The sequence below is a fragment of the Macaca fascicularis genome, chromosome 9 (genome assembly GCF_037993035.2).
Source record: "Macaca fascicularis isolate 582-1 chromosome 9, T2T-MFA8v1.1".
NCBI lineage: Eukaryota > Metazoa > Chordata > Mammalia > Primates > Cercopithecidae > Macaca > Macaca fascicularis.
In genome coordinates, this window is record NC_088383.1 from 40,940,638 (window position 1) to 40,963,738 (window position 23,101).

A 23,101-nucleotide genomic window follows, 5' to 3' on the forward strand; every position below is an offset into this window, starting at 1 on the left:
TAGCAAAGACATCCACGAAATACACATGTAACTCTGTGAGATGAATTAACAGAACACTAAGCAGTTTCTCAGAAAGCTTCTTTCCAGATTTCGTCTGAGGATATTTCCTTTTTCACCATGGCCCTCTATGGGCTTCCAAATATCATTTCGCCAATTCCACAAAACTGTCTTAGCGAAAGTTTTCTTGAAGGGGAAAGCTGTAACTCTCTGAGATGATTTCACAGAACACAAAGAAGTTTCTCAGAAAGCTTCTTTCTCTTTGTTATAGGAGGATATTTCCTTTGGCCCTATAGACTTCAAAGGGATCCGAAATATCAGTTCTCAGATTCCACAGAAATAAGGCTAGCAAAGAGATCCACGAAACACACATGTAACTCTGTGAGATGAATTAACAGAACACTAAGCAGTGTCTCAGGAAGATTCTTTCCAGATTTCATCTGAGGATATTTCCTTTTTCACCATAGCCCTCTATGGGCTTCTAATTATCACTTTGCCAATTCCAAAAGAACTGTCTTAGCGAAAGGCTTCTTGACGGGAAAGCTGTAACTCTGTGAGATGATTTCACAGAACACAAAGAAGTTTCTCAGAAAGCTTCTTTCTCTTTGTTATCGGAGGATATTTCCTTTGGCCCTATAGTCTTCAAAGGGATCAGAAATATCTGTTCTCAGATTCCACAGAAATAAGGCTAGCAAAGAGAACCACGAAATACACATGTAACTCTGTGAGTGGAAGTCACACATCACAAAGCAGTTTCTCAGAAAGCTTCTTTCCAGATTTCATCTGAGGATATTTCCTTTTTCACCGTAGCCCTCTATGGGCTTCGAAATATCACTTTGCCAATTCCACAAGAACTGTCTTAGCGAAAAGCTTCTTGAGGGGAAAGCTGTAACTCTGTGAGATGATTTCACAGAACACAAAGAAGTTTCTCAGAAAGCTTATTTCTCTTTGTTATCGGAGGATATTTCCTTTGGCCCTATAGTCTTCAAAGGGATCCGAAATATCTGTTCTCAGATTCCACAGAAATAAGGCTAGCAAAGAGATCCAGGAAATACACATCTAACTCTGTGAGATGTATTAACAGAACACTAAGCAGTTTTTCAGAAAGCTTCTTTCCAGATTTCATCTGAGGATATTTCCTATTTCACCATAGCCCTCTATGGGCTTCCAAATATCACTTTGCCAATTCCACAAGAACTGTCTTAGCGAAAGGCTTCTTGAAGGGAAAGCTGTAACTCTGTGAGATGATTTTGCAGAACACAAAGAAGTTTCTCAGAAAGCTTTTTTCTCTTTGTTATCGGAGGATATTTCCTTTGGCCCTATAGTCTTCAAAGGGATCCGAAATATCTGTTCTCAGATTCCACAGAAATAAGGCTAGCAAAGAGATCCACGAAATACAGATGTAACTCTGTGAGATGAATTAACAGAACACTAAGCAGTTTTTCAGACAGATTCTTTCCAGATTTAATCTGAGGATATTTCCTTTTTCAACATAGCCCTCTAAGGGCTTCCAAATATCACTTTGCCAATTCCACAAGAACTGTCTTCGCAAATGGATTCTTGAGGGGAAAGCTGTAACTCTGTGAGATGATTTCACAGAACACAAAGAAGTTTCTCAGAAAGCTTCTTTCTCTTTGTTATCGGAGGATATTTCCTTTGGCCCTATATTCTTCAAAGGGATCCGAAATACCTGTTCTCAGATTCCACAGAAATAAGGGTAGCAAAGAGATCCAGGAAATACACATGTAACTCTGTGAGCTGAATTTACAGAACACTAAGCAGTTTCTCAGAAAGCTTCTTTCCAAATTTCATCTGAGGATATTTCCTTTTTCACCATAGCCCTCTATGGGCTTCCAAATATCACTTTGCCAATTCCACAAGAACTGTCTTAGCGAAAGGCTTCCTGAGGGGAAAGCTGTAACTCTGTGAGATGATCTCAGAGAACACAAAGAAGTTTCTCAGAAAGCTTCTTTCTCTTTGTTATCGGAGGATATTTCCTTTGGCCGTATAGTATTCAAAGGGATCCGAAATATCTGTTCTCAGATTCCACAGTAATAAGGCTAGCAAAGAGATCCACGAAATACAGATGTAACTCTGTGAGATGAATTAACAGAACACTAAGCAGTTTCTCAGAAAGCTTCTTTCCAGATTTCATGTGAGGATATTTCCTTTTTCACCATAGCCGTCTATGGGCTTCCAAATATCACTTTGCCAATTCCACAAGAAATGTCTTAGCGAAAGGTTTCTTGAGGCGAAAGCTGTAACTCTGTGAGATGACTTCACAGAACACAAAGGAGTTTCTCAGAAAGATTCTTTCTCTTTGTTATCGGAGGATATTTCCTTTGGCCCTATAGTCTTCAAAGGGATCCGAAATATCTGTTCTCAGATTCCACAGAAATAAGGCTAGCAAAGAGATCCACGAAATACACATGTAACTCCGTGAGATGAATTAACAGAACACTAAGCAGTTTCTCAGAAAGCTTCTTTCCAGATTTCATGTGAGGATATTTCCTTTTTCACCATAGCCCTCTATGGGCTTCCAAATATCACTTTGCCAATTCCACAAGAACTGTCTTAGCGAAAGGCTTCTTGAAGGGAAAGCTGTAACTCTGTGAGATGATTTTGCAGAACACAAAGAAGTTTCTCAGAAAGCTTTTTTCTCTTTGTTATCGGGGGATATTTCCTTTGGCCCTATAGTCTTCAAAGGGATCCGAAATATCTGTTCTCAGATTCCACAGAAATAAGGCTAGCAAAGAGATCCACGAAATACAGATGTAACACTGTGAGATGAATTAATAGAACACTAAGCAGTTTCTCAGACAGATTCTTTCCAGATTTTATCTGAGGATATTTCCTTTTTCAACATAGCCCTCTATGGGCTTCCTAATATCACTCTGCCAATTCCACAAGAACTGTCTTCGCAAATGGCTTCTTGAGGGGAAAGCTTTAACTCTGTGAGATGATTTCACAGAACACAAAGAAGTTTCTCAGAAAGCTTCTTTCTCTTTGTTATCGGAGGATATTTCCTTTGGCCCTATAGTCTTCAAAGGGATCCGAAATATCTGTTCTCAGATTCCACAGAAATAAGGGTAGCAAAGAGATCCACGAAATACACATGTAACTCTGTGAGCTGAATTTACAGAACACTAAGCAGTTTCTCAGAAAGCTTCTTTCCAAATTTCATCTGAGGATATTTCCATTTTAACCATAGCCCTCTAGGGGTTCCAAATATCACTTTGCCAATTCCACAAGAACTGTCTTAGCGAAAGGCTTCTTGAGGGGAAAGCTGCAACTCTGTGAGATGATTTCACAGAACACAAATGTGTTTCCCAGAAAGGTTCTTTCTCTTTGTTATCGGAGGATATTTCCTTTGGCCCTATAGACTTCAAAGGGATCCGAAATATCAGTTCTCAGATTCCACAGAAATAAGGCTAGCAAAGAGATCCACGAAACACACATGTAACTCTGTGAGATGAATTAACAGAACACTAAGCAGTGTCTCAGGAAGATTCTTTCCAGATTTCATCTGAGGATATTTCCTTTTTCACCATAGCCCTCTATGGGCTTCTAATTATCACTTTGCCAATTCCAAAAGAACTGTCTTAGCGAAAGGCTTCTTGACGGGAAAGCTGTAACTCTGTGAGATGATTTCACAGAACACAAAGAAGTTTCTCAGAAAGCTTCTTTCTCTTTGTTATCGGAGGATATTTCCTTTGGCCCTATAGTCTTCAAAGGGATCAGAAATATCTGTTCTCAGATTCCACAGAAATAAGGCTAGCAAAGAGAACCACGAAATACACATGTAACTCTGTGAGTGGAAGTCACACATCACAAAGCAGTTTCTCAGAAAGCTTCTTTCCAGATTTCATCTGAGGATATTTCCTTTTTCACCATAGCCCTCTATGGGCTTCCAAATATCACTTTGCCAATTCCACAAGAACTGTCTTAGCGAAAAGCTTCTTGAGGGGAAAGCTGTAACTTTGTGAGATGATTTCACAGGACACAAGTTTCTCAGAAAGCTTCTTTCTCTTTGTTATCGGAGGATATTTCCTATGGCCCTATAGTCTTCAAAGGAATCCGAAATATCTGTTCTCAGATTCCACAGAAATAAGGCTAGCAAAGAGATCCACGAAATACATATGTAACTCTGTGAGATGAATTAACAGAACACTAAGTAGTTTCTCAGAAAGCTTCTTTCCAGATTTAATCTGACGATATTTCCTTATTCACCATAGCCCCCTATGGGCTTGCAAATATCACTTTGCCAATTCCACAAGAACTGTCTTAGCGAAAAGCTTCTTGAGGGGAAAGCTGTAACTCTGTGAGATGATTTCGCAGAACACAAAGAAGTTTCTCAGAAAGCTTATTTCTCTTTGTTATCGGAGGATATTTCCTTTGTCCCTATAGTCTTCAAAGGGATCCGAAATATCTGTTCTCAGATTCCACAGAAATAATGCTAGCAAAGAGATCCACAAAACACAGATGTAACTCTGTGAGATGAAATAACAGAACAGTAAGCAGTTTATCAGAAAGCTTCTTTCCAGATTTCATCTGAGGATATTTCCTTTTTCACCGTAGCCCTCTATGGGCTTCGAAATATCACTTTGCCAATTCCACAAGAACTGTCTTAGCGAAAAGCTTCTTGAGGGGAAAGCTGTAACTTTGTGAGATGATTTCACAGAACACAAAGAAGTTTCTCAGATAGCTTCTTTCTCTTTGTTATCAGAGGATATTTCCTTTGGCCCTATAGTCTTCAAAGGGATCCGAAATATCTGTTCTCAGATTCCACAGAAATAAGGCTAGCAAAGAGATCCACGACATACACATGTAACTCTGTGAGATGAATTAACAGAACACTAAGCAGTTTCTCAGAAAGCTTCTTTCCAGATTTAATCTGAGGATATTTCCTTTTTCACCATAGCCCTCTATGGGCTTCCAAATATCACTTTGCCAATTCCACAAGAACTGTCTTACCGAAAGGCTTCTTAACGGGAAAGCTGTAAATCTGTGAGATGATTTCACGGAACACAAAGAAGTTTCTCAGATAGCTTCTTTCTCTTTGTTATCGGAGGATATTTCCTTTGGCCCTATAGTCTTCAAAGGGATCGGAAATATCTGTTCTCAGATTCCACAGAAATAAGGCTAGCAAAGAGATCCACGACATACACATGTAACTCTGTGAGATGAATTAACAGAACACTAAGCAGTTTCTCAGAAAGCTTCTTTCCAGATTTAATCTGAGGATATTTCCTTTTTCACCATAGCCCTCTATGGGCTTCCAAATATCACTTTGCCAATTCCACAAGAACTGTCTTACCGAAAGGCTTCTTAACGGGAAAGCTGTAACTCTGTGAGATGATTTCACAGAACACAAAGAAGTTTCTCAGAAAGTTTCTTTCTCTTTTTTATCGGAGGATATTCCTTTGGCCCTATAGTTTTCAAAGGGATCCGAAATATCTGTTCTCAGATTCCACAGAAATGAGGCTAGCAAAGAGACCCACGAAACACAGATGTAACTCTGTGAGATGAATTAACAGAACACTAAGCAGTTTATCAGAAAGCTTCTTTCCAGATTTCATCTGAGGATATTTCCTTTTTCACCGTAGCCCTCTATGGTCTTCGAAATATCACTTTGCCAATTCCACAAGAACTGTCTTAGCGAAAAGCTTCTTGAGGGGAAAGCTGTAACGTTGTGAGGTGATTTCACAGAACACAAGTTTCTCAGAAAGCTTCTTTCTCTTTGTTATCGGAGGATATTTCCTTTGGCCCTATAGTCTTCAAAGGGATCCGAAATATCTGTTCTCAGATTCCACAGAAATAAGACTAGTAAGGAGATCCACGAAAAACACATGTAACTCTGTGAGATGAATTAACAGAACACTAAGGAGTTAATCCGAAAGCTTCTTCCCAGATTTCATCTGAGGATATTTCCTTTCTCACCATAGCCATCTATGGGCTTCCAAATATTACTTTGTCAATTCCACAAGAACTGTATAAGCGAAAGGCTTCTTGACGGGAAAGCTGTAACTCTGTGAGATGATTTCTCAGAACACAAAGCAGTTTCTCAGAAAGCTTCTTTCTCTTTGTTATCGGAGGATATTTCCTTTGGCCCTATAGTCTTCAAAGGGATCGGAAATATCTGTTCTCAGATTCCACAGAAATAAAGCTAGCAAAGAGATCCACGAAATACACATGTAACTCTGTGAGATGAATTGACAGAACACAAAGCAGTTTCTCAGAAAGCTTCTTTCCAGATTTAATCTGACGATATTTCCTTATTCACCATAGCCCCCATGGGCTTCCAAATATCACTTTGCCAATTCCACAAGAACTGTCTTAGCGAAAGGCTTCTTGAGGGGAAAGCTCTAACTCTGTGAGATGATTTCACAGAACACAAAGAAGTTTCCCAGAAAGCTTCTTTCTCTTTGTTATCGGAGGATATTTCCTTTGGCCCTATAGTCTTCAAAGGGATCCGAAATAACTGTTCTCAGATTCCACAGAAATAAGGCTAGCAAAGAGATCCACGAAATACAGATGTTACTCTCTGAGGTGAATGAACAGAACACTAAGCAGTTTCTCAGAAAGCTTCTTTCCAAATTTCATCAGTGGATATTTTCTTTTTCAAGGTAGCCATCTATGGGCATCCAAATATCACTGTGCCAATTCCCCAAGAAATGTCTTAGGGAAAGGCTTCTTGAGGGGAAAGCTGTAACTCTGTGAGATGATTTCACAGAACACAAAGAAGTTTCTCAGAAAGCTTCTTTCTCTTTGTTATCGGAGGATATTTCCTTTGGCCCTATAGTCTTCAAAGGGATCCGAAATATCTGTTCTCAGATTACACAGAAATAAGGCTAGCAAAGACATCCACGAAATACACATGTAACTCTGTGAGATGAATTAACAGAACACTAAGCAGTTTCTCAGAAAGCTTCTTTCCAGATTTCGTCTGAGGATATTTCCTTTTTCACCATGGCCCTCTATGGGCTTCCAAATATCATTTCGCCAATTCCACAAAACTGTCTTAGCGAAAGTTTTCTTGAAGGGGAAAGCTGTAACTCTCTGAGATGATTTCACAGAACACAAAGAAGTTTCTCAGAAAGCTTCTTTCTCTTTGTTATAGGAGGATATTTCCTTTGGCCCTATAGACTTCAAAGGGATCCGAAATATCAGTTCTCAGATTCCACAGAAATAAGGCTAGCAAAGAGATCCACGAAACACACATGTAACTCTGTGAGATGAATTAACAGAACACTAAGCAGTGTCTCAGGAAGATTCTTTCCAGATTTCATCTGAGGATATTTCCTTTTTCACCATAGCCCTCTATGGGCTTCTAATTATCACTTTGCCAATTCCAAAAGAACTGTCTTAGCGAAAGGCTTCTTGACGGGAAAGCTGTAACTCTGTGAGATGATTTCACAGAACACAAAGAAGTTTCTCAGAAAGCTTCTTTCTCTTTGTTATCGGAGGATATTTCCTTTGGCCCTATAGTCTTCAAAGGGATCAGAAATATCTGTTCTCAGATTCCACAGAAATAAGGCTAGCAAAGAGAACCACGAAATACACATGTAACTCTGTGAGTGGAAGTCACACATCACAAAGCAGTTTCTCAGAAAGCTTCTTTCCAGATTTCATCTGAGGATATTTCCTTTTTCACCGTAGCCCTCTATGGGCTTCGAAATATCACTTTGCCAATTCCACAAGAACTGTCTTAGCGAAAAGCTTCTTGAGGGGAAAGCTGTAACTCTGTGAGATGATTTCACAGAACACAAAGAAGTTTCTCAGAAAGCTTATTTCTCTTTGTTATCGGAGGATATTTCCTTTGGCCCTATAGTCTTCAAAGGGATCCGAAATATCTGTTCTCAGATTCCACAGAAATAAGGCTAGCAAAGAGATCCAGGAAATACACATCTAACTCTGTGAGATGTATTAACAGAACACTAAGCAGTTTTTCAGAAAGCTTCTTTCCAGATTTCATCTGAGGATATTTCCTATTTCACCATAGCCCTCTATGGGCTTCCAAATATCACTTTGCCAATTCCACAAGAACTGTCTTAGCGAAAGGCTTCTTGAAGGGAAAGCTGTAACTCTGTGAGATGATTTTGCAGAACACAAAGAAGTTTCTCAGAAAGCTTTTTTCTCTTTGTTATCGGAGGATATTTCCTTTGGCCCTATAGTCTTCAAAGGGATCCGAAATATCTGTTCTCAGATTCCACAGAAATAAGGCTAGCAAAGAGATCCACGAAATACAGATGTAACTCTGTGAGATGAATTAACAGAACACTAAGCAGTTTTTCAGACAGATTCTTTCCAGATTTAATCTGAGGATATTTCCTTTTTCAACATAGCCCTCTAAGGGCTTCCAAATATCACTTTGCCAATTCCACAAGAACTGTCTTCGCAAATGGATTCTTGAGGGGAAAGCTGTAACTCTGTGAGATGATTTCACAGAACACAAAGAAGTTTCTCAGAAAGCTTCTTTCTCTTTGTTATCGGAGGATATTTCCTTTGGCCCTATATTCTTCAAAGGGATCCGAAATACCTGTTCTCAGATTCCACAGAAATAAGGGTAGCAAAGAGATCCAGGAAATACACATGTAACTCTGTGAGCTGAATTTACAGAACACTAAGCAGTTTCTCAGAAAGCTTCTTTCCAAATTTCATCTGAGGATATTTCCTTTTTCACCATAGCCCTCTATGGGCTTCCAAATATCACTTTGCCAATTCCACAAGAACTGTCTTAGCGAAAGGCTTCCTGAGGGGAAAGCTGAAACTCTGTGAGATGATCTCAGAGAACACAAAGAAGTTTCTCAGAAAGCTTCTTTCTCTTTGTTATCGGAGGATATTTCCTTTGGCCGTATAGTATTCAAAGGGATCCGAAATATCTGTTCTCAGATTCCACAGTAATAAGGCTAGCAAAGAGATCCACGAAATACAGATGTAACTCTGTGAGATGAATTAACAGAACACTAAGCAGTTTCTCAGAAAGCTTCTTTCCAGATTTCATGTGAGGATATTTCCTTTTTCACCATAGCCGTCTATGGGCTTCCAAATATCACTTTGCCAATTCCACAAGAAATGTCTTAGCGAAAGGTTTCTTGAGGCGAAAGCTGTAACTCTGTGAGATGACTTCACAGAACACAAAGGAGTTTCTCAGAAAGATTCTTTCTCTTTGTTATCGGAGGATATTTCCTTTGGCCCTATAGTCTTCAAAGGGATCCGAAATATCTGTTCTCAGATTCCACAGAAATAAGGCTAGCAAAGAGATCCACGAAATACACATGTAACTCCGTGAGATGAATTAACAGAACACTAAGCAGTTTCTCAGAAAGCTTCTTTCCAGATTTCATGTGAGGATATTTCCTTTTTCACCATAGCCCTCTATGGGCTTCCAAATATCACTTTGCCAATTCCACAAGAACTGTCTTAGCGAAAGGCTTCTTGAAGGGAAAGCTGTAACTCTGTGAGATGATTTTGCAGAACACAAAGAAGTTTCTCAGAAAGCTTTTTTCTCTTTGTTATCGGGGGATATTTCCTTTGGCCCTATAGTCTTCAAAGGGATCCGAAATATCTGTTCTCAGATTCCACAGAAATAAGGCTAGCAAAGAGATCCACGAAATACAGATGTAACACTGTGAGATGAATTAATAGAACACTAAGCAGTTTCTCAGACAGATTCTTTCCAGATTTTATCTGAGGATATTTCCTTTTTCAACATAGCCCTCTATGGGCTTCCTAATATCACTCTGCCAATTCCACAAGAACTGTCTTCGCAAATGGCTTCTTGAGGGGAAAGCTTTAACTCTGTGAGATGATTTCACAGAACACAAAGAAGTTTCTCAGAAAGCTTCTTTCTCTTTGTTATCGGAGGATATTTCCTTTGGCCCTATAGTCTTCAAAGGGATCCGAAATATCTGTTCTCAGATTCCACAGAAATAAGGGTAGCAAAGAGATCCACGAAATACACATGTAACTCTGTGAGCTGAATTTACAGAACACTAAGCAGTTTCTCAGAAAGCTTCTTTCCAAATTTCATCTGAGGATATTTCCATTTTAACCATAGCCCTCTAGGGGTTCCAAATATCACTTTGCCAATTCCACAAGAACTGTCTTAGCGAAAGGCTTCTTGAGGGGAAAGCTGCAACTCTGTGAGATGATTTCACAGAACACAAATGTGTTTCCCAGAAAGGTTCTTTCTCTTTGTTATCGGAGGATATTTCCTTTGGCCCTAAAGTCTTCAAAGGGATCCGAAATATCTGTTCTGAGATTCCACAGAAATAAGGCTAGCAAAGAGATCCACGAAATACACATGTAACTCTGTCAGATGAATTAACAGAACACTAAGCATTTCCTCAGAAAGCTTCTTTCCAGATTTCATCTGAGGATACTTCATTTTTCACCATAGCCCTCCATGGGCTTCCAAATATCACTTTGCCAATTCCACAAGAACTGTCTTAGCGAAAGGCTTCTTCAGGGGAAAGCTGTAACTCTGTGAGATGCTTTCGCAGAACACGAAGAAGTTTCTCAGAAAGCTTCTTTCTCTTTCTTATCGGAGGATATTTCCTTTGGCCCTACAGTCTTCAAAGGGATCCGAAATATCTGTTCTCATATTCCACAGAAATAAGGCTAGCAAAGAGATCCACGAAATACACATGTAACTTTGTGAGATGAATTAACAGAACACTAAGCAGTTTTTCAGAAAGCTTCTTTCCAGATTTCATGTGAGGATATTTCCTTTTTCACCATAGCCGTCTATGGGCTTCCAAATATCACTTTGCCAATTCCACAAGAACTGTCTCAGAGAAAGGCTTCTTGCGGGGAAAGCTGTAACTCTGTGAGATGATTTAACAGAACACAAAGAAGTTTCACAGAAAGATTGTTTCTCTTTGTTATCGGAGGATATTTCCTTTGGCCCTATAGTCTTCAAAGCGATCCGAAATATCTGTTCTCAGATTCCACAGAAATAAGGCTATCTAGATATCCACGACATACACACGTAACTCTGTGAGATGAATAAACAGAACACTAAGTAGTTTCTCAGAAAGCTTCTTTCCAGATTTCATCTGAGTATATTTCCTTTTTCACCATAGACTTCTATGGGCTTCTAAATATCACTTTGCCAATTCCACAAGAACTGTCTTAGCGAAAGGCTTCCTGAGGGGAAAGCTGTAACTCTGTGAGATGATTTCAGAGAACACAAAGAAGTTTCTCAGAAAGCTTCTTTCTCTTTGTTATCGGAGGATATTTCCGTTGGCCCTATAGTATTCAAAGGGATCCGAAATATCTGTTCTCAGATTCCACAGAAGTAAGGCTAGCAAAGAGATGCACGAAATACACATGTAACTCTGTGAGATGAATTTACAGAACACTAATCAGTTACTCAGAAAGCTTCTTTCCAGATTTAATCTGAGGATATTTCCTTTTTCACCATAGCCCCCTATGGGCTTCCAGATATCACTTTGCGAATTCCACAAGAACTGTCGTAGCGAAAGGCTTCTTCAGGGGAAAGCTGTATCACTGTGAGATGATTTCGCACAACACAAAGAAGTTTCTCAGAAAGCTTCTTTCTCTTTCTTATCGGAGGATATTTCCTTTGGCCCTACAATCTTCAATGGGATCTGAAATATCTGTTCTCAGATTCCACAGAAATAAGGCTAGCAAAGAGATCCACGAAATACACATGTAACTCTGTGAGATGAATTTACAGAACAGTAAGCAGTTTCTCAGAAAGCTTCTTTCCAGATTTCATCTGAGGATATTTCCTTTTTCACCATAGCCACCTATGGACTTCCAAATATCACCTGCCAATTCCACAACAACCGTCTTAGCGAAAGACTTCTTGAGGCGAAAGCTGTAACTCTGTGAGATGATTTCACAGAACACAAAGGAGTTTCTCAGAAAGCTTCTTTCTCTTTGTTATCGGAGGATATTTCCTTTGGCCCTATAGTCTTCAAAGGGATCCGAAATATCTGTTCTCAGATTCCACAGAAATAAGGCTAGCAAAGAGATCCACGAAATACACATGTAACTCTGTGAGATGAATTAACAGAACACTAAGCAGTTTCTCAGAAAGCTTCTTTCCAGATTTCATCTGAGGATATTTCCTTTTTACCATAGCCTTCTATGGGCTTCCAAATATCACTTTGCCAATTCCACAAGAACTGTCTTAGCGAAAGGCTTCTTGAGGGGAAAGCTGTAACACTGTGAGATGATTTTGCAGAACACAAAGAAGTTTCTCAGAAAGCTTTTTTCTCTTTGTTATCGGAGGATATTTCCTTGGCCCTATAGTCTTCAAAGGGATTCGAAATATCTGTTCTCAGATTCCACAGAAGTAAGGCTAGCAAAGAGATCCACGAAATACACATGTAACTGTGTGAGATGAATTTACAGAACACTAATCAGTTTCTCAGAAAGCTTCTTTCCAGATTTAATCTGAGGATATTTCCTTTTTCACCATAGCCCCCTATGGGATTCCAAATATCACTTTGCCAATTCCACAAGAACTGTCCTAGCGAAAGGCTTCTTCAGGGGAAAGCTGTAACTCTGTGAGATGATTTCGCAGAATACAAAGAAGTTTCTCAGAAAGCTTCTTTCTCTTCCTTATCGGAGGATATTTCCTTTGGCCCTACAATCTTCAACGGGATCCGAAATATCTGTTCTCAGATTCCACAGAAATAAGGCTAGCAAAGAGATCCACGAAATACACATGTAACTCTGTGAGATTAATTAACAGAACACTAAGCAGTTTCTCAGAAAGCTTCTTTTCAGATTTCATCTGAGGATATTTCCTTTTTCACCTTAGCCGTCTATGGGCTTCCAAATATCACTTTGCCAATTCCACAAGAAATGTCTTAGCGAAAGGCTTCTTGCGGGGAAAGCTGTAACTCTGTGAGAAGATTTAACAGAACACAAAGAAGTTTCACAGAAAGATTGTTTCTCTTTGTTATCGGAGGATATTTCCTTTGGCCCTATAGTCTTCAAAGGGATCCGAAATATCTGTTCTCAGATTCCACAGAAATAAGGCTATCTAGATATCCACGACATACACACGTAACTCTGTGAGATGAATAAACAGAACACTAAGCAGTTTCTCAGAAAGCTTCTTTCCAGATTTCATCTGAGTATATTTCCTTTTTCACCATAGACTTCTATGGGCTTCTAAATATCACTTTGCCAATTCCACAAGAAGTGTCTTAGCGAAAGGCTTCCTGAGGGGAAAGCTGTAACTCTGTGAGATGCTTTCAGAGAACACAAAGAAGTTTCTCAGAAAGCTTCTTTCTCTTTGTTATCGGAGGATATTTCCGTTGGCCCTATAGTATTCAAAGGGATCCGAAATATCTGTTCTCAGATTCCACAGAAGTAAGGCTAGCAAAGAGATGCACGAAATACACATGTAACTCTGTGAGATGAATTTACAGAACACTAATCAGTTACTCAGAAAGCTTCTTTCCAGATTTAATCTGAGGATATTTCCTTTTTCACCATAGCCCCCTATGGGCTTCCAAATATCACTTTGCGAATTCCACAAGAACTGTCGTAGCGAAAGGCTTCTTCAGGGGAAAGCTGTATCTCTGTGAGATGATTTCGCAGAACACAAAGAAGTTTCTCAGAAAGCTTCTTTCTCTTTCGTATCGGAGGATATTTCCTTTGGCCCAACAATCTTCAATGGGATCTGAAATATCTGTTCTCAGATTCCACAGAAATAAGGCTAGCAAAGAGATCCACGAAATACACATGTAACTCTGTGAGATGAATTTACAGAACAGTAAGCAGTTTCTCAGAAAGCTTCTTTCCAGATTTCATGTGAGGATATTTCCTTTTTCACCATAGCCGTCTATGGGCGTCCAAATATCACTTTGCCAATTACACAAGAACTGTCTTAGCGAAAGGCTTCTTGAGGGGAAAGCGGTAACTCTGTGAGATGATTTCACAGAACACAAAGAAGTTTCCCGCAAAGCTTCTTTCTCTTTGTTATCGGAGGATATTTCCTTTGGCCCTATAGTCTTCAAAGGGATCAGAAATATCTGTTCCCAGATTCCACAGAAATAAGGCTAGCAAACAGATCCACGAAGTACAGATGTAACTCTGTGAGATGAATTTACAAAACACTAAGCAGTTTCTCAGAAATCTTTCCAGATTTCATCTGAGGATATTTCCTTTTTCTCCTTAGCCCTCTATGGGCTTCCAAATATCACTTTGCCAATTCCACAAGAACTGTCTTAGCGAAAAGCTTCTTGAGGGGAAAGCTGTAACTCTGTGAGATGATTTCACAGAAGAGAAAGAAGTTTCTCAGAAAGCTTCTTTCTCTTTGTTATCGGAGGATAGTTCCTTTGGCCCTATAGTCTTCAAAGGGATCCGAAATATCTGTTCTCAGATTACACAGAAATAAGGATAGCAAAGAGATCCAAGAAATACACATGTAACTCTGTGAGATGAATATACAGAACACTCAGCAGTTTCTCAGAAAGCTTCTTTCCAGATTTCATCTGAGGATATTTCCTTTTTCACCATAGCCGTCTATGGGCTTCCAAATATCACTTTGCCAATTCCACAAGAACTGTCTTAGCGAAAGGATTCTTCATTCTGAAGCTGTAACTCTGTGAGATGATTTCACAGAACACAAAGAAGTTTCTCAGAAAGCTTCTTTCTCTTTGTTATCGGAGGATATTTCCTTTGGTCCTATAGTCTTCAAAGGGATCCGAAATATCTGTTCTCAGATTCCTCAGAAATAAGGCTAGAAAAGAGATCCACGAAATACAGATGTAACTCTTTGAGATGAATTTACAGAACACTAAGCAGTTTCTCAGAACGCTTCTTTCCAGATTTCATCTGAGGATATTTCCTTTTTCAGCATAGCCCTCTATGGGCTTCCAAATATCACTTTGCCAATTCCACAAGAACTGTCTTAGCGAAAGGCTTCTTGAGGGGAAAGCTGTAACTCTGTGAGATGATTTCACAGAACACAAAGAAGTTTCTCAGAAAGCTTTTTTCTCTTTGTTATCGGAGGATATTTCCTTTGGCCCTATAGTCTTCAAAGGGATCCGAAATATCTGTTCTCAGATTCCACAGAAATAAGGCTAGCTAGAGATCCACGACATACACATGTAACTCTGTGAGATGAATTAACAGAACACTCAGCAGTTTCACAGAAAGCTTCTTTCCAGATTTCATCTGAGTATATTTCCTTTTTCTCCATAGACCTCTAGGGGCTTCTATATATCACTTTGCCAATTCCACAAGAAGTGTGTTAGCGAAAGGCTTCTTTAGGGGAAAGCTGTAACTCTGTGAGATGATTTCACAGAACACAAAGATGTTTCTCAGAAAGCTTCTTTCTCTTTCTTATCGGAGGATATTTCCTTTGGCCCTATAGTCTTCAAAGGGATACGAAATATGTGTTCTCAGATTCCACAGAAATAAGGCTAGCTAGAGATCCACGACATACACATGTAACTCTGTTAGATGAGTGAACAGAACACTAAGCAGTTTCTAAGAAAGCTTCTTTCCAGATTTCATCTGAGTATATTTCCTTTTTCAGCATAGTCTTCTATGGGCTTCTAAATATCACTTTGCCAATTCCACAAGAACTGTCTTAGTGAAAGGCTTCTTGAGGGGAAAGCTGTAACTCTGTGAGATGATTTCACAGAACACAAAGAGGTTTCCCACAAAGCTTCTTTCTCTTTGTTTTCGGAGGATATTTCCTTTGTCCCTATAGTCTTCAAAGGGATCCGAAATATCTGTTCTCAGATTCCACAGAAATAAGGCTAGCAAAGAGATCCACGAAATACAGATGTAACTCTGTCAGATGAATTTACAGAACACTAAGCAGTTTCTCAGATATCTTTCCAGATTTCATCTGAGGATATTTCCTTTTTCACCATAGCCCTCTAGGGGTTGCAAATACCACTTTGCCAATTCCACAAGAACAGTCTTAACGAAAGGCTTCTTGAGGGGAAAGCTGTAACTCTGTGAGATGATTTCACAGAACACAAAGAAGTTTCTCAGAAAGCTTCTTTCTCTTTCTTATCGGAGGATATTTCCTATGGCCCTATAGTCTTCAAAGAGATCCGAAATACCTGTTCTCAGATTCCAAAGAAGTAAGGCTAGCAAAGATATCCACGAAATACACATGTAATTCTGTGAGATGAATTAACAGAACACTAAGCAGTTTCTCAGAAAGCTTCTTTCCAGATTTCATCTGAGGATATTTCCTTTTTCACCCTAGCCCTATATGGGCTTCCAAATATCAATTTGCCAATTCCACAAGAACTGTCTTAGCGAAAGTCTTCTTGAAGGGAAAGCTGTAACTCTGTGTGTTGATTTCACAGAACACAGAGAAGTTTCTCAGAAAGCTTCTTTCTCTTTGTTATCGGAGGATATTTCCTTTGGACCTATAGTCTTCAAAGGGACACGAAATATCTGTTCTGAGATTCCACAGAAATAATGCTAGCAAACAGATTTACGAAATAGAGATGTAAGTCTGTGAGATGAATTAACAGAACACTAAGCAGTTTCTCAGAAAGCTTCTTTTCAGATTTCATCTGAGGATATTTCCTTCTTCACCATAGCCCTCTAGGGGCTTCCAAATATCACTTTGCCAATTCCACAAGAACTGTTTTAGCGAAAGGCTTCTTGAGGGGAAAGCTGTAACTCTGTGAGATGATTTCACACAACACAAAGAAGTTTCTCAAAAATCTTCTTTCTCTTTGTTATCGGAGGATATTTCCTTTTGGCCCTATAGTCTTCAAAGGGATCCGAAATATCTGTTCTCAGATTCCACAGAAATAAGGCTAGCAAAGAGATCCACGAAATAAACATGTAACTGTGTGAGATGAATTAACAGAACACTAAGCAGTTTCTCAGAAAGCTTCTTTCCAGATTTCATGTGAGGATATTTCCTTTTTCACCGTAGCCCTCTAGGGGCTTCCAAATATCACTTTGCCAATTCCACAAGAACTGTCTTAGCGAAAGTCTTCTTGAGGGGAAAGCTGTAACTCTGTGAGATGATTTCACAGAACACAAAGAAGTTTCCCTGAAAGCTTCTTTCTCTTTGTTATCGGAGGATATTTCCTTTGGCCCTATAGTCTTCAAAGGGATCCGAAATATCTGTTCTCAGATTCCAAAGAAGTAAGGCTCGCAAAGACATCCACGAAATACACATGTAACTCTGTGAGTGGAAGTCACACATCACAAAGCAGCTTCTCAGAAAGCTTCTTTCCAGATTTCATCTGAGGATATTTCCTTTTTCACTGTAGCCCTCTATGGGCTTCCAAATATCACTTTGCCAATTCCACAAGAACTGTCTTAGCGAAAGGCTTCCAGAGGGGAAAGCAGTAACTCTGTGAGATGATTTCACAGAACACAAAGAAATTTCTCACAAAGCTTCTTTCTGTTTGTTATCGGAGGATATTTCCTTTGGCCGTATAGTCTTCAAAGGGATCCGAAATATCTGTTCTCAGATTCCACAGAAATAAGGCTAGCAAAGAGATCCACGAAACACACATGTAACGCCGTGAGATGAATTAACAGAACACTAAGCAGTTTCTCAGAAAGCTTCTTTCCAGTTTTCATCTGAGGATATTTCCTTTTTCACCAAAGGCCTCTATGGGCTTCCAAATATCACTTTGCCAATTCTACAAGAACTGTCTTAGCCAAAGGCTTCTTGAGGGGACAGCTGTAACTCTGTGAGATGATTTCACAGAACACAAAGAAGTTTCTCAGAAAGCTTCTTTCTCTTTGTTATCGGAGGATATTTCCTTTGGCCCTGTAGTCTTCAATGGGATCCGTAATATCTGTTCTCAGATTCCACAGAAATAAGGCTAGCAAAGAGATCCACGAAATACACATGTAACTCTGTGAGTGTAAGTGACATATCACAAAGCAGTATCTCAGAACGTTTCTTTCCAGATTTCATCTGACGATATTTCCTTTTTCACCACAGCCCGCTATGGGCTTCCAAATATCACTTTGACAATTCCACAAGAGCTGTCTTAGTGAAAGGCTTCTTGAAGGGAAAGCTGTGACTCTGTGAGATGATTTCACAGAACACAAAGAAGTTTCTAAGGAAGCTTCTTTCTCTTTTTTATCGGAGGATATTTCCTTTGGCCCTATAGTCTTCAAACGGATCCGAAATATCTGTTCTCAGATTCCACAGAAATAAGGCTAGAAAAGAGATCCACGAAATACAGATGTAACTCTGTGAGTGGAAGTCACACATCACAGAGCAGTTTCTCAGAAAGCTTCATTCCAGATTTCATCTGAGGTTATTCCTTTTTCACCATAGCCCTATAAGGGCTTCCAAATATCACTTTGCCAATTCCACAAGGACTATCTTAGCGAAAGGCTTCTTGAGGGGGAAGCTCTAACTCTGTGTGGTGATTTCACAGAACACAAAGAAGTTTCTCAGAAAGCTACTTTCTCTTTGTTATCGGAGGATATTTCCTTTAGCCCTATAGTCTTCAAAGCGATCCGAAATATCTGTTCTCAGATTCCACAGAAATAAGGTTAGCAAAGAGATCTACGAAATACAGATGTAACTCTGTGAGATGAATTAACAGAACACTAAGCAGTTTCTCAGAAAACTTCTTTCCAGATTTCATCGGAAGATATTTCCTTTTTCACCATAGCCCTCTATGGGCTTCCAAATATCACTTTGCCGATTCCACAAGAACTGTCTTAGCGAAAGGCTTCCTGAGGGGAAAGCTGTAACTCTGGGAGATCATTTCACGGAACACAAAGAAGTTTCTCAGAAAGTTTCTTTCTCTTTGTTATCGGAGGATATTTCCTTTGGCCCTATGGTCTTTAAAGGGATCCGAAATATCTGTTCTCAGAATCCGCAGAAATAAGGCTAGCAAAGAGATCCACGAAATACACATGTAACTCTGTGTGATGAATTAACAGAACACTAAGCAGTTTCTCAGAAAGCTTGTTTCCGTATATCATCTGAGGATATTTCCTTTTTCACCATAGCCCTCTCTGGGCTTCAAAATATCACTTTTCAATTTCCACAAGAACTGTCTTAGCGAAAGGCTTCTTGAGGGGAAAGCTGTAAGTCTGTGAGATGATTTCACAGAAAACAAAGAAGTTTCTCAGAAAGCTTCTTTCTCTTTGTTATCGGAGGATATTTCCATTGGCCCTATAGTCTTCAAAGCGATCCGAAATATCTGTTCTCAGATTCCACAGAAATAAGGCTAGCAAAGAGATCCACGAAATACAGATGTAACTCTGTGAGATGAATTAACAGAACACTAAGCAGTTTCTCAGAAACTTCTTTCCAGATTTCATCTGAGGATATTTCCTTTTTCACCATAGCCCTCTGTTGGCTTCCAAATATCACTTTGCCAATTCCACAAGAACTGACTTAGCGAAAGGCATCTTGAGGGGAAAGCTGTAACTCTCTGAGATGATTTCAGAGAACACAAAGAAGTTTCTCAGAAATCTTCTTTCTCTTTGATATCGGAGGATATTTCCTTTGGCCCTATAGTCTTCAATGGGATCCGAAATATCTGTTCTCAGATTCCACAGAAATAAGGCAAGCAAAGAGATCCACGAAATACAGATGTAACTCTGTGAGATGAATTAACAGAACACTAAGCATTTTCTCAGAAAGCTTCCTTCCAGATTTCATCGGAGGATATTTCCTATTTCACCGTAACCCTCCTTGGGCTTCCAATTACACTTTGCCAATTCCACAAGTACAGGATTAGCGAAAGGCTTCTTGAGGGGGAAGCTCTAACTCTGTGTGATGATTTCACAGAACACAAAGAAGTTTCTCAGAAAGCTACTTTCTCTTTGTTATCGGAGGATATTTCCTTTGGCCCTATAGTCTTCAAAGCGATCCGAAATATCTGTTCTCAGATTCCACAGAAATAAGGCTAGCAAAGAGATCTACGAAATGCAGATGTAACTCTGTGAGATGAATTAACAGAACACTAAGCAGTTTCTCAGAAAACTTCTTTCCAGATTTCATCGGAAGATATTTCCTTTTTCACCATAGCCCTCTATGGGCTTCCAAATATCACTTTGCCGATTCCACAAGAACTGTCTTAGCGAAAGGCTTCCTGAGGGGAAAGCTGTAACTCTGGGAGATCATTTCACGGAACACAAAGAAGTTTCTCAGAAAGTTTCTTTCTCTTTGTTATCGGAGGATATTTCCTTTGGCCCTATGGTCTTTAAAGGGATTCGAAATATCTGTTTTCAGATTCCACAGAAATAAGGCTAGCAAAGAGATCCACGAAATACATATGTAACTCTGTGAGTGGAAGTCACTCATCACAGAGCAGTTTCTCAGAAAGCTTCTTTCCAGATTTCATCTGAGGATATTTCCTTTTTCACCATATCTCTCTATGGGCTTCCAAATATCACTTTGCCAACTCCACAAGAATTTACTTAGAGAAAGGCTTCTTGAGGGGAAATCTGTAACTCTGTGAGATGATTTCACAGAACACAAAGAAGTTTCTCAGAAAGCTTCTTTCTCTTTGTTATCGGAGGATATTTCCTTTGGCCCTATAGTCTTCAAAGGCATCCGAAATATCTCTTCTCAGATTCCACAGAAATAAGGCTAGCAAAGAGATCTACGAAATACAGATGTAACACTGTGAGATGAATTTACAGAACACTAAGCAGTTTCTCAGAAAGCTTCTTTCCAGATTTCATCTGAGGATATTTCCTTTTTCACCATTGCCCTCTATGGGCTTCCAAATATCACTTTGCCAATTCCACAAGAACTGTCTTAGCGACAGGCTTCTGAAGAGGAAAGCTGTAACTCTGTGAGATGATTTCACAGAACACAAAGAAGTTCCTCAGAAAGATTTTTTCTCTTTGTTATCGGAGGATATTTCCTTTGGCCCTATAGTCCTCAAAGCGATCCGAAATATCTGTTCTCAGATTCCACAGAAAAAAGGCTAGCAAAGAGATCTACGAAATACAGATGTAGCTCTGTGAGATGAATTAACAGAACACTAAGCAGTTTCTCAGAAAACTTCTTTCCAGATTTCATTGGAAGATATTTCCTTTTTCACCATAGCCCTCTATGGTCTTCCAAATATCACTTTTCCAATTCCAAAAGAACTGTCTTAGAGAAAGGCTTCTTGAGGGGAAAGCTGTAACTCTGTGAGATCATTTAAGAGAACACAAAGAAGTTTCTCAGAAAGTTTCTTTCTCTTTGTTATCGGAGGATATTTCCTTTGGCCCTATGCTCTTTAACGGGATCCGAAATATCTGTTCTCAGCTTCCACAGAAATAAGGCTAGCAAAGAGATCCATGAAATACATATGTAACTCTGTGAGTGGAAGTCACACATCACAGAGCAGTTTGTCAGAAAGATTCTTTCCAGATTTCATCTGAGGATATTTCCTTTTTCACCATAGCCCTCTAAGGGCTTCCAAATATCACTTTGCCTATTCCACAAGAACTGTCTTAGCGAAAGGCTTCTTGAGAGGGAAGCTGTAACTCTGTGAGATGATTTCACAGAACAGAAAGAAGTTTCTCAGAAAGCTGCTTTGTCTTTGTTATCGGAGGATATTTCCTTTGGCCCTATAGTCCTCAAAGGGATCTGAAATATCTGATCTCAGATTCCACAGAAATAAGGCTCTCAAGGAGATCCACGAAATACAGATGTAACTCTTTTAGTGGAAGTCACATATCACAAAGCAGTTTCTCAGAAAGCTTCTTTCCAGATTTCATCTGAGGATATTTCCTTTTTCACCATAGCCCTCTATGGGCTTCAAAATATCACTTTGCCAATTTCACAAGAACTGTCTTAGCGTAAGGCTTCTTGAGGGGAAAGCTGTAACTCAGTGAGATGTTTTCACAGAACACAAAGAAGTTTCCCAGAAAGCTTCTTTCTCTTTGTTATCGGAGGATATTTCCTTTCGCCCTATAGTCTTCAAAGGGATCCGAAATATCTTTTCTCAGAATCCACAGAAATAAGGCTAGCAAAGAGATCCACCAATTACAGATGTAACTCTGTGTGATGAATTAACAGAACACTAAGCAGTTTCTCAGAAAGCTTCTTTCCGTATATCATCTGAGGATATTTCCTTTTTCACCATAGCCCTCTATGGGCTTCAAAATATCACTTTTCCATTTCCACAAGAACTGTCTTAGCGAAAGTCTTCTTGAGGGGAAAGCTGTAAGTCTGTGAGATGATTTCACAGAAAACAAAGAAGTTTCTCAAAAAGCTTCTTTCTCTTTGTTATCGGAGGATATTTCCATTGGCCCTATAGTCTTCAAAGCGATCCGAAATATCTGTTCTCAGATTCCACAGAAATAAGGCTAGCAAAGAGATCCACGAAATACAGATGTAACTCTGTGAGTAGAAGTCACACATCACAGAGCAGTTTGTCAGAAAGATTCTTTCCAGATTTCATCTGAGGATATTTCCTTTTTCACCGTAACCCTCTATGGGCTTCCAATTATCGCTTTGCCAATTCCACAAGAACAGGCTTAGCGAAAGGCTTCTTGAGGGGAAAGCTGTAACTCTGTGTGATGATTTCACAGAACACAAAGAAGTTTCTCAAAAAGCTTCTTTCTCTTTGTTATCGGAGGATATTTCCTTTGGCCCTATAGTCTTCAAAGGCATCCGAAATATCTCTTCTTAGATTCCACAGAAATAAGGCTAGCAAAGAGATCTACGAAATACAGATGTAACTCTGTGAGATGAATTAACAGAACACTAAGCAGTTTCTCAGAAAGCTTCTTTCGAGTTTTCATCTGAGGATATTTCCTTTTTCACCATAGCCCTCTGTTGGCTTCCAAATATCACTTTGCCAATTCCACAAGAACTGACTTAGCGAAAGGCTTCTTGAGGGGAAAGCTGTAACTCTGTGAGATGATTTCACAGAACACAAAGAAGTTTCTCAGAAAGCTTCTTTCTCTTTGTTATCGGAGGATAATTCCTTTGGACCTATGTTTTCAAACGGATCCGAAATATCTGTTCTCAGATTCCACAGAAATAAGGCTAGCAAAGAAATCCACGAAATACAGATGTAACTCTGTTAGTGGAAGTCACACATCACAGAGCAGTTTCTCAGAAAGCTTCTTTCCAGATTTCATCTGAGGATATTTCCTTTTTCACCATATCTCTCTATGGGCTTCCAAATATCACTTT